Raw genomic sequence first — 13191 nt, 5'->3', positions numbered from 1 at the left:
TCACTATATATATATAAATTTTGAGTTTGTCTAAAGTGTTCAAATTACCCAAAATAATACTCCTACTAGTGTAATTTTGCGCATAAATATTATGGAATTTTTCCTAAAATACCAAACTGAACTAAAATACACAATAGTTTTTAAAATTTTATTTATTTTAACAATTTATATCGGACATAAAATTACAATACCGTATAGTAAAGTACTAGATGTAGTCAATGAGAAAGAGGAAAATGATTTTCCAAATATTCCCCATGCACACTTATATGTTATAACTGAATACTACCCTGGAAATATGTCAAATATAACATAGTATTGTAGAAATATATGTTCAACTCACGAAGTTGGTTTATATGAAATTTTCATATAAACATAAAATTTTTAATGAAATATGCAATTACATATTATCGTTGTAAAATTTAATAGGGTATTTGATATTGATATAATTGGTTATCATATTGACAATTTTTAAACAATTGGTAAATTTTAATTTAAAAGTCGTTTCCTATAAAACATTCTAAAAATAATGTGTATTGATATTTTTTATAATCATTTAAGAATTAAAAAAGGATAATTAAGAGTTGTTACAATATTTTTTTTATAATAATAAAAGATTGATGTAATAAACTCTAGTCAAATAGGAGTAGAACAGTAATTAATAATTGTATTCTAATAGTTTTTCTATAATAATTCCGAACAAAAACATGCTAAACAGAATATTATGCGATTTTAGCTATCAGGATTTCAATAAAATCGATATTGTAATTTTTCAATCTTTTATTAAATTGTATGATTTGGCAGTCTGGCTTTGAATATGAAATATGGCATTTTTCATGCCTAATTTTAAAAGTGTAATACTTCAAATGAATAAAGAAATCTACTACTCCATTGAAAAAATATTGAGTTTATTTTTCTAGAAAAATAAGCCAAACATCCACAAACAGGAAATTCACTACTTACGTATATAGTACATATTTTTTATTTTTTAAAATTATTTTTAGAATTAAAGACATAAGAGAGTAATAAACATATGATGAATGAGAAAACGAAGGATACATCAAAGTGGGAACAAAACAATTTTTCATAAACCAAATTTGAGCATTGACCACTTTTTTATTAAGTTGACCATCATATGAAGTACATTATTACGTTTAACATATTTTACATACTTCTTTTGTTTTGAAGGGTTTACTATATTTTTCTTCTAGCGTTACATTGCTTGGGGAGTTAATATCAAAATAATTAAAAGAAATTGAAGAAATTTGTGGATTATATTATATTATATAAAGAGTGATTGCTTTTTGAAATTAATGAGACGGGAGATATCATAAATCTATATTGAAACAAATATATTGAGATAAATTTAATAGTAGTAAATAAAATAAACTCATTATGATTTTAGAAAAAAACTTAATCTTTTAACATTGTGACTTCAAGAAAATTACAAATATTCAACCTAAATCTTGAATAAAATCGAAATCATTAATGGTATCCCTGAGTTTTTGCACTTTATCAATTGTACTCTTAAATTTTTTTTATTATCAATGGTACCCTTGTATTATTGAGCGTTTTTCTACCGTAACCTTTTTTAACTTTTTCTGTCCAAAATTGTACATAACCGTTAACTTTCTTTTATGTTTTGAATTGAAAAATAAAAGAAAAAGAAAAAACGTTAATGGTTTTGAACGATTTTTGACAGAAAAAGTTTAAAACGGTTACGATTGTAAAAAGCTCAATAATACGAGGGTACCATTGTTAATTAAAAAAATTTAGGGGTACCATTGATAATTTCTCAAATAAAAATGTGTTCGGTAAATGTCTTTTCTGTTGTTTTTTTAGTTGAATTTTGACTTTTACTTTACCAGTTATAGTAAATATATATATATATATATATATATATATATATATATATATTATATATATATATATATATATATATATATATATATATATAAATATATATACATATATATATATATATATATAAATATATATATATATATATATATATATATATATATATACATATATATATATATATATACATATATATATATATATATACATATATATATATATATATACATATATATATATATATATATACATATATATATATATATATAGATATATATATATATATATATATATATATATATTTGATTAAAAACTTTCAAGCAAATCGAAAAATTGTTGTCTTTCAATCCCAAACCCCAAAGTAACTATGAGCATAATTTTTATTGGTTTTTAATCTATTGTTTTTTCTCTAATAAAAATTAACAATCAGCAAACAATTTTTATTCAGTATTTTTATAACAACTCCCTTAAATAACTAGCCATTCAATCAGTTAGTCAAACTAATTTGTCAAACCAACAAACAATTTCATGTAGTAGATTGAACAACATCCATTCACCAAAAGCACCCTAAACAATTTTTTTTTTTTTTGTTAGTTTAAAATTTTAGTGGAGTAAGCAAGTGGTAGAATAAAGAGGCCACTTGATCTAAGTGTTGGAACTTACGACCTCGTAGTATGTAATTAATGACACCCTAAACCCCAGCATTCCCCACTCTCTATCTTTACTTAGCCCTATCTCAACAATCCACGCAAAGTAACCGACTTTCACTCCTACTAGTTATTACTTAAATATCTGTATATTTTTTACCTACGGAAAATTTATTACCAAAATAAATAAGATTAAATTTTACTTCAAAAATCTTATTTGTTTTTCTTATACTTTTAACATATACATAATACATATATGTGTTATGAATAATAATTAAAGCGATTATTAAAGAATTATATTAACAAAAAAATTTAAGATGATCGATTGTAAGTTCCCAGATATGCTATCAATCCCTCATAAATTTAGATTTTTAACAAATTCTTTTTAATTTTCAACAACATACGATGAACAAGTGCCTTATGCTTATTTTTGTCTAAGCTAGTTGCACTCACTATGAAATGTGGCCCTTGACTTATCACTAGTCTAAGGAACCCAGTATTTCTTTTTTACTAATTATTCTATTATTAACTCTGATCTAATATGTTCTTCCTATTTGGATATGGAAAGAAACCAAAAAGAGTAATATATAATGACAGACTAATAAAATTCTTTTTAAAATAAGTATTAAATGGAAAAGTAATGTTTATTGTTGCAAAAAGGAGTAAAGAGGTTTAATTAATAAAAAGAGGGAGGCCGGCTCAATAGATAAAGTATTTTTATGTAGAGCAGAAGGAAATTCTTATTGGGCACAGGTAACAATTGGGTGTTTCTTAACTATGCACATTCTTCTTTACTCCCTCCATAAGGGTACGTATGATTTGTCCGCCCCTTTCTAGAAAAAAACCCATCCGTATCTTGCCTTGGGCGAAATATTGAAATTGTCCTTTTTATTGAAGGCTAAAAATGTAAATATGTGATGCTTTTGTAAATTGTGTTAAACAAAGGAAGTTATTTCTCCCAATAGGATGTTCAAAAATGAAATAAAATCATAATGAGAAGAGCTTTATGAAATTTCCATTTGAGAAAATGAGAATAACAAATAACATTAGAAGTATTAGCGTTATAGTCATTATTTTAATTATATAGAGACCTTAATCTTGCTTAAATGCTAAAAAAATATTTTTGAGCAAAAGTGAAAAGTGATGTACACTACACTTTCACACGCTTATAAATAATAACAATTACACTAATTTTCTATGACCCTGTCTTATATATAAATAGAAAGTCTAATGATATCAATTATAATTTATAGACTTTTATTTTAAGGACGTCTTCCCAAAAACAATTTCTCATAAAAATAACTCTAAACATACAAGAACATAGTATAACATTATAAAAAATATAGTAAGCTAAGTGTTCAAGGTTTAATAGATTGAATTGTTCCATGACCTTCTAAATTGAAAGAGTTCCTATAAACATATCACCCTCTTTTTGCTTTTCTATTTTTGGAGTATAAAATAGGCCTAGAAAAGGGTAAAACTTGGTGTAAATCAAATCTAATTAAAATCTTAATTATTTGAAAAAATTAATATTTACTTTTAATTGAGACAATAATTGATTTTAACCATCAACCTCTTAATTAATATAGAGTATAGAACATTAATTAAAGCAACAAGGTAGAATGTTAATAAATAGACTCTCCACTTTATAAATAGATTAAATATTAGCCATAAGAAGATCTCTTGAATACGCACCCACACCAAAGGCCAAAATTGTAGATCCCCGAGTGCTTTGCATGGATTAAAGTTGTGTACGTACGATGGAAATAATATTAAAATGATATTCTAAAATCCGACATATTAAATATTAAAAAACTACAATATAAAAGGAGTAAATTTTACTCTAATTTAAAACAACACAACCATGCAATGTTCCCTCTTTTTTCAAAAAAAGTATAATCATAATTAATAATTAATAATTAACCAATATAAAAATTATAAGATTAAAAAAGAGAGATTTTAAGAAAGTTCAAAGGATTTCATTTTGATTTTCCCAAGTAGGAAATATGTTGACTGCCTAATCGAAATCCGCGATCGTCAAAGTGAAACCTTGATTAATTTAATGTGGTGTTAATTTATATAAGTACTTATTATAAGAAAATTATTATTATTATGCTAATTAATTACTATTAACTTAGAATCCAATGCATGCATGTCTCCTACAAACTATAAACTCCTCCATAACATCATACCACGCCTTTGAGACAATGTATCAAAGATATATCATATTTGTCATTCACTCATTGTCTCACTATCCTAATATAGGTACAAACTAGCTAATTATGCAAAAAAAATATTTCTAATTCCTCTTTTATTTTGTAGTAATACTTCTATTTTTTACGTTAATTGACGACTAATTTTATCTTAAATTTTTTCACTAATATTTAAAATAAATTATAATCAAATGAGTTGATCTCAAAATATAATTTTCAAATGTCAGTTTTTTATAATTATTACTTAATATCACATTTATATAGTATCACAGAAACTATATATATACTTCCTCAATCTTAAAAATTTGCGATATTGAAACAATTTGTTATTCATTTAGCAGTTTTAACTTGTATTTTCTCTTTAATTTACACGAAACAATATAATTAAAAGCAATCTTGTTTGATTCATTTAATGTGTTAGTTTCTAGGAAAAATTATCAAAAACCAACCAATCTTTGATCACTAATTTATTTAAAAATAAATAATAGGCAAATTTACTTTTATAGTGAATTAGGCAAATGTTGGTTTATTATCAACAATTCCCTTTGGCCTATTAAATATTTAATAATTTTACTTTTTTTTTATGAGAGCTTACTAACTTTACTTATGTATATTATTAAAGATATAATAATAGCATATTAGAATCACTCACTCGGAATAAATTTTGAAAATATTTAAAACTGTACGTAGGAAATACAACTTAAATACAATTAATTATTAGACACTAGTAAATTATAAAGAAATAACATGTAACTTTGTTCAGATCGAGTAATAGTAATCCAATGGATGAAAACTTACTCTAATGTTCAGCCCAACAAATCAAAATAAATGAAATACTGCCTAATGAACGTTGAAGGCTAATAATTTCAATCGTCTGAATCAGTTTTTCCTTTAATTATATAATTATTATTAGACAATATATATATATGTATGAAGGACAGATTTTGAAGGCTTTATTTATTTTTGCGGTGTTTTTTAAAATTGAGCTCTTTATTATATTATAAGATAAAAAAATTTTCACTTTAAGAAAAATAATTTAAGACAAAATATATTATAACATTATATTACTCTAAATATAGAAAACTTTACAAATAAGTAATTTAAAAAGTGTAGCTCAAAACCGAACCTAAATAGCATGTTTAATATTTAAGGTTTTTATTTATGGAGCCCTAAGTTGTCGGCTACTCTAAATGTCTTAAGAACCAGCAATGTCTATATATTTTTTAGACTTAGACCTCTATATTTTAATCAATACAGCATATACATTCAAAAAAAAAAAAAAATCAGTACAGCATACTGCACCCATTTTCATTCCCCTGATCGATCAGATAGTAATGTGCTTTCCCCAAATAGATTAGCTAGTTGCTATATCAGCATGGATCGACAACACCTTGCTAGATATGTTCATCTTTTTATCACCCTATATTAAATGTCATGCAACATTTCTATAATCACGTAAAGGGCAACTAAATAAATTTAAGGAACCCATAATTTAAGGCCGTATACTTATCACTCTTATTTTGTATATTATTAAATATAAATAACATGTATGATCTTTAAAGTATAATTAGATTTTAATTTATATACTCCTTTCATTTCTTTTCAAATGTCGTATTTGTTTTCAGGTTACTATTCATCATTAATCACTCTTAATTTATATCTTCTTTTTAATTCATACGTTAATACATAGTCAAATAAGATCTTTTTTAATTTGTCTCAACATAAAATTTACAAATATCTATTTTTTTTATAAATTTCTAGTATACACAATTATTATTATTGAATAGTATTGATTAATATTCACAAACGTTAAAAAAACAAATATGACATACTGACATTTGAAATGCAACCAAGGAGTACTATTTTATGTAAGGCCTTTTAAGAGTCAAGGTAAGAGTTAATACTGCTTTTTTCATTTATTTCATGCATGAATCTATAAATATTATTTTGCTTATAATAATTACTTCTATTAGTATTGAGATCATTTGTTCATTCTGGATATAAAGTTAAAATTATTATACTAATACTAATATTTTATTGAGGCCGTCGACCGTTTCATCATGAGACGGCCTCAATTGGGTCAACCCAAATGCTTAAAGAAATTGTTGTCCTATATAATTCAAATTTTATTGTTTAAATTTTTTTTTACTAATGAGTTATTTGTATGGGTTCATATCAAGGTAAGACGGTCTCATACAAGATATATGTTGTTATATTAATATTGTTTAAGAATAAAATTCCTCATTAGAGCATTTTAGTATACAAAGTAAAACTGTTTATGGTCGCCAACAAAGATATTTAATAACTTTGGTTAACTATTAAAATAAATAAGAGAATCCTGGCCACTTCAAAATAAATAAAAAAAATAAGAGAATCATCCTAGACCTACTTACAGACTTAATAATGCATTAAAAAAGGAACTTAAGACTGTATGCATATTGTGCTTAACTATAATCAAAATTCTATGTGCTCATACGTAGAAGTAAATAACTAATCATGGTAATATATCATTTTTTTAATTGATTGTGTAATTTAAACTAATACAATTCCAACAGTTTAATTAATTAATAGCTTTTTGGTTTAGCAAATTGTAGTATCAATTTTTGAGCTTTTTTTGGTCCGTAAACTCTTATCTTTCACAATTTTAACCATCAGTTAAAATCAAACCTACTTAATTTCTATGATCGAAAAAAAATAATCCAACTAATTATAATAAGAGTATTTTATAAAAAAAACAGTGTTCATCACATGAGTTTATTACCTTTCATCAATAAAATATCTTGTACCAAAAAAAATCAAATAGTATTATTATGATAATTGCATTCTCCATTCTAAAATACTTGTTACATTATAATTATACAAATTATTTATCATTTAAGTTTAATTAATACATTACGACTAATGTATAAATAAAAATATAGTTAAGTGAGATTTTCTTTGAATCTTTTTAATCGCATACTTTCATAATATTAACTTTTTATAATTTTTAGATATGCATAATTTGATGTATAAATAACCAAAATGACACATTAAATTGCATAAAAGGTCAAATATAGTAAGTATATTACTTCCTCCGTTCCATATTAGTTGTAACATTAGCAAAAATAACACTATTCAATCATTATTTTTAATTTGTTATTAGTTTTTAATCTATAGGTTAAAATATAGTTAAATGAGATCTTGTTTGATTCGTTTGTATATAATTAGAGATATTAAGGAGGAAGTATGAAACGAAGAATAAAAGGAAAAAAATAACCTGCAGTCAGGCTGGCAGCTTCTCTACTCTGAAATGCACAGTAATCAGCAAAATCTTGCAGAAAGAAGCTAAGCATGTAGAGAACTCCCCAGTCCCCACTAATAATGCTTATTATTATTTTATAATAATTAAAAAAAAGTTAATCCTTCTTTGACTGATTTGCATTTCTTTAGGGAGGCAATAATCCTCCTCTGACCTCTCTCGCTCTCTTATTTTCACTCTCGCTCTACCTCATTTCTTTACCATTCAAACTTTTTTATTTAACCTAAGAAAATAAAATATAATTCAACCTTTTCACAATTGTTGTATATAGTTTTCACACTATTAAAATTAAAAATTGTTATTAATTCATATAAATTAGAAATTTATTGAAGCTATCTTTAAATTTCTTTGGCTTTGGGAAATTGTGTGGAGAAAATTATAAATCTTCTTTTCACATTTGTTATACTCTATACAAGTACTTCATATTTACTCCGGCCGCTTTTTTTTGTCTTACTTTATTTTTTACACGTATGTTTTAGTAAATTTTAAGTCTTAATATCTGTATGTACGTATCATAAAAACTAATAAAAATTATATATTAAAAAACTTTATATCAAGACAAATCTAACAAGATCTCACATGAATATATTTTATCTTCAATATATACTTTAAAAATCTAATTTAAATTTATCTCTTTTAAAGTGGACAAGCAATAAAAAATGCAGGGAGTATATAGATTTAAAATAAAAAGTTATTTGGAGTATTTTTTTAATATTCTTTCATTTTCAAAAAAAAAAAAATCTTAATATATATTGTAAATTTTAAATCAACATAAATAGAAAATTTATCACTATATTACATGTAAATCAGTTCATTTTGCATTTTTTGAATTTCTAATGAGTTAATATTCTTCAAAAATCATAAATACGAGTATCAAATATCTTAAAAAATTACATATGTCATATTTGTAAGACGTGTGATAAATGATTAAATTTCATCTAGTTAAACTTTAATTACGTGCATTACATACATAATTGTTGGAGGCGGTTTAAGTATGGATCTAATAGATTCAATTAAACCCATATATACTAAAATCAGAGTAAAAATGATTAATAGAAAAGTAATAAATCACATCATACAATTATACAATTAACTTGAAAAATTTTAAAATTTCACAAGATATTCTTACATAAGTGTTGGGATGAGTTATCCCACATCGATAAATTGAAAATGGTGTGCACACTTTATAAGCTATTAGAGACCTTTTTCCCATTGCCATATGGTTTTGTGATGGTATATATCTCCTTGGCTTATGAAGTGTGTGCACTTGTTTTCCCCCGTTAATATGCTGGCATTCACAATAAGTTCAGCCTAATTTAACAATAAGTTTGAATAGTTTTTTACATTGACAATACATTTACATTGACTATGCATTGATGTGAGACAACTTGTTTCGTTTAAAAAAAAAATGTGAGACAACCTGTTTAGGTTATTAAATGATTTTTTTAATTCTTCAATGGCAAACATTTGTTTGACAAGTGAATAATTTCTTTATTTCAGAATGAACTAAAAAAGGCAAAAATTTGTTGTAGTCTATGTTTAGTTCATTAAAAAAAATTTAAATAAAAAATTTTATTGTGTTAAATTTTTTTTTTGGGCTATTACTAATTTTTAATATCAAATCTTCAAAAAATTTGGTTGTATTTATTTTTTGGGCTGTATTGAGTAATAACTAACAAACTCAACGTTTCTTCATCCATTTAAAACATACACAACTATCAATTTACTTGTAATACACTAAACTATTAGGGTTGTTAATCAAGATGCACCCAACTATTCCTTATATACGCAAAATACACTCTTATATTCCAATAGTTGGAGTGTCATTTTAGAAAAGGGAATACTTGAGTTTACTAATTGGATTACTTCCTTAGTTGCTTTTTATTTGTCCATTTTACTTTTTCACCTATTTTAAAGTAAATTTTGAGTCTCGATATCTCATAGTAAGCATAATAAAAAATTATAAAAATTATATATTAAAATTCTTTACATCAAGACGAATTTAACAAGATTCCACATTAATATATTTTATCTTGAATATATACTTTAATAATCAAATTTAAATTTCTCTCTTATAGAATGAAAATACTTAAAGTAGACAAAAAAAAAATAAATGGAGTAAAATATTCTATAATTAACTATTTCAACATTTGCAATTCAAATCAATTTGGATATTTGGATATATTAATCAATATAATCTTACATATTTGTACATTGCACACATGTATTATCAATCATTTTATTTTATAAATATTTTTTTTGTCCATTGCATATATATTAATTAATCATAATATGCAAATATTTTTTAAAAATTAATATGAAGTAAAACTAGAGAATTTCTTATCAATAAGAAGCCGAGAAAAGACTTGATTAAATAGCGAGAATTAAACCTAACACAAACATGAGAAAGTTCAAAACACTCGGCTAACTTGCTCGAAATGTTCTCTCATTATTTATTTTTTAATAATATTTCTCTTTTCTACTTTGGATTTGGGAAATTGTGTAGATGGATAAAATTACGGTGTAATTAGTTGATTGAAATCACTTTATTTTTGTAGTCTTTGACGATTGTGATAATTTATCTTTACTTTGTTCTTGGTTCTTCTAAGATTAACTATCCGTTTTGATTATTGGTACTAATAAGTGTTTAGGTGAATAATTTATAGTGTAAATTTTTATGATGTGTATCATGTCATTTTAATGATAAAAAAAAATTTTTTGTTCACAATTTCTCATACTATTTAATAGCACATTTTCAAATGGCATGTAATGCATTTGAAATAATTTTGTAAAGAAAATAAAATTATTAAAGAAGAATAAGCATGACCATTAAATTTATTAAGCGATATACTACTAAAATTACACTAAATTTTCATTACCAGTTAACCATTTTATATCGATTACCAAGCAAGCCATAAAAGTATGAAGAGAACAAAATTAATGATGATAATCAACGTAAGTAAGCAAGTACTCAGTTGTTTTAACAAATTTGTCGTAATTTTAGTTTTTGTCCTGACTTAATTATATTTTTTATAATCATTTATTTACGCATTTAATTTATTTTTTATCTCATTTATATTATTTTTTTCAATTTTCTATCACTTTTTCATAAAATACTTTTAATTTTAATGGGATAGAGGAAGTATTAGACATAAAATAACACGTGTAAGTTCCACAGCTAAGGAAAGAAATTCTGGTATTCTGCAACCCATGGGAGCCAATGAGGAGTGTCTGCTTTCGTTTCTGTCAAAAAAATGCAAGAAAAAACTAAACTTTGACTGCTTACTTTAAAACGTATTTGCAAATTGCAGAACATGACATTGTCGTAAATCGTATGATCAAAATGGGAATTAAGGAGTAGATTACAATTTACAAAGTGAAATGGGTTAAATTAATTTGAAAACATATTCTTTGTTTTTTTTTAAATTTACTTTTTTCAGAGTTTACAAAGTAAATTTTAAGCATTTTTATACCTCTAATCATCTATATATGTCTTAAAAATTTTAATCAAATTTCTCTCTTCCAAATAAAATATTCTAAACAGGACAAATATTAGAAAACGGAGGGAGTAAAACATTTATAAGATGAATCTAAAAATATCCCATATGTATATATGTTTAATTTTCTTCAATATATCTCTCTAAAACTTATTTAAATTTATTTATTCTAAAATATAAAGTAGCAAACTCATCATCATCATCATCCAACCCAGTATATCTCGCTCATAGAAAACAGGGTTTGGGGAGGGAAGGACGGCAGCAACTCATACCCATAGAGGAGAGCGCGGCCAAAGAAGTCTCTCGGCTCGAGAAAGATACGGAGACGTAGCTACATGGGAAAGATAAAAGGCCTATAAATAAATAAGTAGAACCACCTACAAAATAAAATAAAATAAAATAAAAGTAAAAGGGGGCAAAAAAACTAATAAAAGAAACGAGAGGAGCAGGGTGGCATGAACACAAAGAGGTAATTTACGAGGACATCAGTAATCTAAAACATGGATATGACGCCTCCAACTACCCTTATCTCTAGTCAGGCTCTCGGAGAGGTTTAGCGCACGCAAGTCAACTTTTATCTGCTCATCCTAAGTTCTATTGGGTCTTCTTCGGCTCCTCTTACCCTCTACTATAATACTTTCTACTCTCCTGATAGGGGCGGCGAGAATCTTTCTCTGCACATGTCCAAACTATCTCAATCTATTTTCGCGCAGTCCTCTTGGCTCCAAATCTTAAAAGGACGAAGTATGAATAGTTCCTTCAATTAATATCACTCATTTCATGTGATTTTTATACTTTATCCAATGTAATAATTCAATTCTAAATATATCTAATTATGTATAATTAAAAATCATAAAAAATATAATACTAACAATTTTATATTAAGATGAAAAAAACAAGATCCTACTTAATTATATTTTGACATTTAAATTAAAAATAAAATAGTACAAATTAAGAGTGATCAACAAATAATATCAAAAAATCAAATAGAATATTTGCTCAGAATTAGAGGAGTGCAGAGAACGAATACACCTTCAATTTGTATTTTTAGGATTACTAATAGTTGAGCTACTTGATTGATTATGAAAATTATATAAAATCAGCTATTAAACTCGATATAGATGTAATATTTTAGGGGAATAAATGTAACAATAATCATAATTAAAGTAATTTAAGAGTATCAATAATGACTCATAATAAAAAAAATTATTAGCATAATCCCAATGTCTATAGATTAGTTTCAATATGAAGTATAATAACATTTCATTAAAAAAAAAAGTTCTAAATATTTTATATATCCATAAAAAAATTCAAATTTAAATTATGTTTTATATAAAATATTTTAAATGTAGTCAAAAAAAAAAAAAAAACGATGAAGTACATTGCATTATGAACTTATTATCACTTATATACATGATTAGTATCAACAAGTTGATCTTCATGAACTAAATTTGGTAGTTAGTAAACAAAGTAGTTTCCACCATACAAATACATTTTACCCAAAATATAACTTACAATATATGTCCGTATTTCTTTGAAAATTTTGAGATGGCTTTAACTACAATCATCATCGGTGAACGGTTTAAATCTCGATTTAATAAGCCACTAAGCATGAAAATCTACCTTATTATTCTAAATTTCACTAAATGATGTAATTGTAATTACGGTGCACAAAAACA

Source organism: Amaranthus tricolor, chromosome 12 (assembly GCF_026212465.1).
Source record: "Amaranthus tricolor cultivar Red isolate AtriRed21 chromosome 12, ASM2621246v1, whole genome shotgun sequence".
In the NCBI taxonomy this organism is placed as follows: Eukaryota; Viridiplantae; Streptophyta; class Magnoliopsida; order Caryophyllales; family Amaranthaceae; genus Amaranthus; species Amaranthus tricolor.
The sequence above is the reverse complement of the archived record's forward strand: the minus strand, read 5'-3'. Positions refer to the sequence as shown.